This window comes from Macrobrachium nipponense, chromosome 5 (assembly GCF_015104395.2).
Source record: "Macrobrachium nipponense isolate FS-2020 chromosome 5, ASM1510439v2, whole genome shotgun sequence".
NCBI lineage: Eukaryota > Metazoa > Arthropoda > Malacostraca > Decapoda > Palaemonidae > Macrobrachium > Macrobrachium nipponense.
The window spans coordinates 20,633,728-20,640,259 of NC_061107.1; the positions used below are offsets into that span (position 1 = coordinate 20,633,728).

The 6,532-nt window shown below is 42.1% G+C and overlaps 1 pseudogene; it reads left to right on the plus strand.

The window, feature by feature from the left end:
- The first annotated feature begins 865 nt into the window (after nt 1–865).
- LOC135215733 (dopamine receptor 2-like) lies at nt 866–2,039 on the plus strand (annotated as a pseudogene).
- Nucleotides 2,040–6,532: the final 4,493 nt, after the last annotated feature.

The window sequence follows — 6,532 nt, forward strand, 5'->3', positions numbered from 1 at the left end:
TCTTCATTCCGTAATGACTCGAACGTCTTAGTGGTGACGCCCTGCGATTATGACAGTGTGGATGAGCTTTATGCCTCCATGAAAACCAAAAGCTCATAATCCAACTTTTAGACAGTGTTCTTGTTTGCCGTGCTTGTGGCGTTGATTTTTTTATTATGGCGTGTCTGTATTTCCCACAAGTTCCTATAAATTACTGAAGAGGTAAGAATGTTCGTTCGCAATGAAGAAATATCGTGAAACCATCCTTTCACAGGCGCTGTGGCCTCGTCGATCCCGAGAAAGATTCGGTGGCCGAGGTGTGCTGACTTTTTGGGGCACCCTAATTTTACCACCTGTTAGTCCTCTACCAGTACACTCTCCGGGTCCTACTTTCTCCTTTTCCCTTTATTTCCGCTCTCCTCTTCACTCCTCCCCCTCTTACTCCTCCTCCGCAGCTTGCACACCTTGACCTCTCTCTCTCTCTCTCGTCTCTCTCTCTCTCTCTCTCATTACTAGAAAATTAACCCCGCATCACGACAACCGCCAGCGAACTGGAAAGCACGTGGCACAGTCTCTTCGGGCTCAAAGTCGCGGACTTCACGCCGGAGAAAGGCTGGTGTTAACCTGATAATACGGTCCCGTTCATCTCGGTGAGTACCGCCCCCCTGGTGTGGAGGGCGGCGAGGATGGCCCCTCAAGTAGCAGGGTCATCGAGGAGTGCGGGACTCTTCTTCTTTTCGGCACCACGACCACGCCGCGCCTTCTCGACCTTTACGCAGGTGGGGTAATGGACACGCGGCCAGGAAGCACTTCAACACCATTACGTCGGAGGCGATAGATGCCGCGAAAATAGGATACCTGCCCACTTCCTTCAGGTTTGACGACGATGAAGGAAGGGGACCATCAGTTCGGCACAGCCCGACTTGCCTGAACCTACCGGACTTTGCGCTGCAATGACGACGACGAACGAGGATAACGCATCGGCGTCGGCGAGGACTTCTACCACAGAGTGAAAGGGACTGGTGTGGCCTGGGCGCCGAGTACGGCATCAACTTTGCCATAGATACGTCGGGATCGCACTGACTCCCAGTGTGGTTCAGGACACGTCTGCAACCTCAGGACTTTGCTCTCGTGCCCATAACAACGCACCTGTTGGGTGAATGATACTTCCTGGAACTGGGCGTCGGACGCCTCCGCACGGCCATTAACGAAACTATAGCGTGTTCCCACCTCTCTCACAATGACTCGAGATGCCAGTCGGAAGGAAGCGCCCTCTGATCATCCTCCGGAGCCTCTCCCTCTGCCTCCTCCTCCTCTTCTTTCTTCGCCGTGTTGACCATTTCGGCAACGGCCTCGTCATCCGTGGCCGTCGCCCGCGAGCGGTACCTCCCCACCGTCCACCAACTACTTCATCCTGTCCTTGGGGCCGGGCCGACTGCCTCGTTGGGCCTTGGTCATGCCCTTCGTTGCTCTCTATGATTTCGTTTGATTACTGGCCATTTGACCTGATTTTTGCGACGTCTGGCGAGCTTCGACTTCTTGCTTCGACGCGTCCTACTGAACCTGTGCTCTATCACTGGACAGATACTGGGCCCATACACTGATCCCGTTCACGGTACCCGAGTCGAATGTCCCGAGGATGGCGTGCATGCTCATCGCCCTGTTCGGGTATGTTCTGCCTGATATCATTCCCGGCCATCGCCTGGTGGAGGTCCGTCTCCTACCCATCCCCCATGAACTGCCCCTTCGACGGAAGATTGGCCTATTTAGTTTTCTCTTCGACATAAGTTTCTACGGTCCTTATTCGTGATGGTTTTTCACTTTACTTCCCATTTACAGAGCATAGCGACAGGCAGACAATCTCTGAAATTTGGGCAAGTTCTGGTGTCGACGATGGGGGACAGGCGGATTGAGTTTACCCTCCATCCACACAACAGAGGGGAGGGGGCGGTGGGATGTGGGGGGCGAGTAGCACGAACGGCATGCCAAGGGCCCACTACCCCGCCGGGAAAACTTGTCTTATACCGGAGAACGGAGGTCCTCGGGACGCCCACGCCTGAGCTCGCCTTAGATGACGGCGAGGGTGCCCGCTGGGCCCTAGCAACGAGGCGCCTCGCCTGACAGCTACAACGAAATGGTGCGAGAAAATTAAACTTTTCCATATCCCGAACTTTTGTAAATTGCAAATCGAGAAGGCTGCCAAACCCTCGCATCGTGATGGGGGTCTCATTGTTTGTTGCTGCCGTTCTTTTGTCCAAACCTCCTGTCTGGTTGTGCGGGAGCGTGCGATCCTGGGAGACCTGCGTTGGTCGGTGCGTCGTCCACCTGTCTGGGTTGGATCAACTCGGGCAATGAATCCGTTATATATCATGCTGGCGAAAGATTTTCGAAGGTGATTGACCTGGTCTTCAGTGTGAACCAATCAGCTTAGGTCAATTTTTCTACAGTGGCATTTTTAAATCAAAAATATGAAGTAGATGAACGAGAGTAGACTTGATAATTAGATAATTATATTTGGTATTACGTATTTTGATTTCATAAGTTGTTTTATGATTATCGATCTTAGGTTCATTTTCCATACAGTGGCTTTTTAAAAACCAAGTTATTGAAAGTAAGTGATTGAACGAGAGTAGAATTGATCATTAGTAATTACTCATTGTAATTTGGTATTGAGTATGTTTGCCTTCATAATTCTTGTTGAGTAACAGATACTTAGTTTATTTTTCATACCATTGGCATTGTCATTTTTTTATCAAAGTTTTATATGAGATGTAGTAGTAAGAAAACGTGAGTAGATGTGATAATTAGTAGTTCGTACAGTTGATTATTGGTAATTAGTATTTTGACTTCCATAAGTTGTAGTGTAGTCTTGAACTAACACGTTGCAGGTAAGCAGTGTGAGTCATATTATGTTTCAGTGTTTATTACTCTTCGCAACGAATTGTTGAAATGCTGTAGTTGGAACACCAATAACAAAGAGAAATTTTTCGCTTTCAACCCCATTTTGAAATTTAAGACCCGAATGTAAGATTAATATCACTATCGAAACGAGATGTAATTGTCCCCTTTTATGAAACACTGAAACAGCGTTTGACGAGTTTAGTCAGCTTGTTCCTACAAAGAAAAATCGGCACAAGTTTTCAAATATTATTTATGACATGCATTTAATTTCTCCTGTAAATGAGACCATGATATTACAGTTCAACAATATACCGGCAGCTTTAACTAATTATTGTTAACTAGACACCATTATATACTATATTATGTATATCTCTATATATATATATTATATATATATTGCTGTATTGTTTCGAAGTGTATATAACATCGTAATTACTACTTATGATTTATTTATAGTTATGTATATTAATATTATAAACCAATAATCTATAATAATAAAAAGCGAGTGAATGTTTCCGTTTGTCCGGCCGCCGGTTTGGGGCGGATAATTAGGTATTGGAGATGGTAAGCTAACAAGACAAATCATACCCTCCTCCTCCAAACCTGTGTGTCCATCTGGGGTGGGGTGGGGTAGGTAAGAATCGAGAGTTAGGGAGAAGGCATGACATCCACCCTCCTCCTCCAAATGTTGTCCATTCCTGGTTGGGACGGGGGTAGGTATGAATCGGGAGGGTACGGGAGACATGCCACACCCACCCTCGTGCAAACCTTTTGTCCACCCTGGGGACGGGATGGTAGGGGTTATGGGGAACAAGATGGGCATTGCCGGATTCTAACGCAGTGTAGCGCGCACCATCAAGCTTGTGATTACATGATTAATTAGTTTCATTACGAGTGCTTTTATACGGCATTTATATAAGGTTATTTTAGCTTTCAAATTAAAACCGAGAGATTTAGGACATATATATATAATATATAATATATTTGATATATATATATATAGATATGTATATTATATAAATATATATAATAAATATATATAATATTATATATATAGTATCTATAGATATATATTAATAATCGGAGTCATATTACAATGTCCTTTAATATCTAATTCGCTCTAACCTCGAATAACCTATTTCCATATATGTTTTAACCGAAGGGGAATTTAGTCATAGGTGCGGTGTATGTTACAGCTTCACTGTCGTCCTGGATTTGTAGTGTACGATGGTTCGCGCCGGTGACCGACAAATCTCTTTCAACTAAAAAATTTCCCCTTCGATTAAACACTATGAAAAATATAAATAATTCGGGTAACAGCGAATTAAAGTATATTGAGGCATTTGTAGGTCGATGTATATATATATATATATATATATATATTATATATACATATATACATATATATGGTATGTATGTATGTAATAGAGAATACCACCGGAAATGAACAAACGAAGTTCGTGCCAGCCAAGTCCTTTTCACGTGTTTATTCACGCACCTTCGGGTCACAAATAAGAGATTTTTAGAATAGGGTTTAACCAACGTAATCACAAAGAGCACGATACCAGTATGTTTATTTCGACTGTCTCAGTTGTGCCCCGAGAATGTGAAACAAGCACTGAACGCGTTGGTACTGACTTCCGTCATTTTTCCCTGTGGTATATTCGCTGATAACTGAGTCACGTGCATGCTAACCTTGTGATTTGTGAGCATATAATATATTATATATAGGATAGATATATATATATTAATCTATATATTATATATATACCGTCTCTCTTTATCTAAATTTAGTATTATATATATATCTATATATATATATATATATATATATTAATCTATATACCTTCTATATTTATATATTTTAGCTACCTATGATATATTAAATATATATATATATATATATATGTTTGTGTGTGTGTGTGTGTGTGTGTACTAAGCAACGGTCTAATCATAAAAATCTATATGATTCATATTTCTCATGTACTGATGCTAACGACATCGGACGAATTAAAAAACAGACTAACAAATCCGCCATTCCCTTCTCTCCTCTCTACTCTGGTCTCTCTCGTCTCTCCTCTCTCTCTCTCTCTCTCTCTCGCTTCTGAAGAATTGTTGATTTTCATCAGAAAGTTACAATTCATTTGGTTGCCTTCTCTCCCTTCTCCCCACCCCCCCCCCCCCCTCCCCCACAGTTTCCCTGGGAATATTCTGTTTCTTCCAGGAAAGGGAGAGCGTATGAAAAAGATCTCCATTGTCCACCTGTCAAAAGTTCCATAAGAAGGTGCCCAGAACAAGATTCATTTTCTCTGCCATCCAGACTTTTCCGAATGCTATGAAAATGAGAGAGAAAAAATCACCGCGAGGAAAAGTGGAGCCTTGCCGGCAGAAGGAAAGGTCACGAGTGCGCCTGGAAAGTTAAAACAAAAATGAAAGGCAAAGATACTGTGGGGTCCTTCTCTTTTTTCAAGTTGAAAGCCTCTGCGCGGGAGGAAGGGAAAGTAGGGTGAGTAGAGAGAGGAGAGCACGAGAGAGAGAGATAGAGAGGAGAGAGAGAGAGGAGATCTGGGCAGATCACATATTGTTGGTGGCTTTGCAACGTCTTGCTTTTCACTTTTAAATTTCTCCGATGATTTCATGAAAAATGGCACTTCATATTTTTGTATTTCATTATCCTCAGCATTACGGTTGATATTATGAAACAAGTGAATTACTTCCTATCTCGTATTGTTTGATATGTTAGTTTTCAATAGTGATACATTTCTAACAAATATGCCTGTTATTAAATCTTAATGTGTTTGATTGTAAGTGGATGTTTACTACGAAAAAGGAATTTAATTCGATTTATGGAGAAGAAGATCAAATGAATTTAAGCTTTTTGCGAATGAAGGGAAACTTTAGGGACTGCACGCCATGATATAAAGACATTGATGGTGTGTTTACGTACCTTGGGGGGGGGAAAAAGAGTTACGGATCCGGGTTTGGGGGGGGAGAGTGTATCTGTTTTAATACAATGAATACTGGGAGGGTGCATGCCGTACAGCACGCGCAAGTCTTAGGCTTCAACGTACGAGTGATGTTGTTTTTCAGAAGTAAACGTCAAGATAGGAAATATACCTACCTGAAGAGAGACCAGCAGTCTCCAGAAATATAGTACTTACTTTCTATATTTTGGCCGTTCGTTCATGGCTCCTTTTATTATATGTATATATGTATATATTTATACATATATATATATATAAATATTATATATATTATATTATATATATATACATATATATATATATATATATTATATATATATATAGATATAATATACTATATATGCCACGAAGGAAAAATAAACGAGGGATTAACTGCGAGACCTTTCGACGTTTCCACGTCTTTTACTAAGCAGAACTGACATACATTAGACAAAAGACAAAACAAGAAGATTCGTATAACTGAGGGCCTTTCACACTATGCGATTCTTGTCGGACCAGATACGATTGCAGTGCCGGATCTAATGCACCAAATTGCGCAAATCGTAACATTTGTCCGACTGCCGTACAAAGTGATCCAATTTTTGACAAGCGCTTGCAGTCTGCTCTCAGCCGGTATGGTGACTATATGGACAGGAGAAGAAAATTTTGTCTTTATTTATTCCATTTGA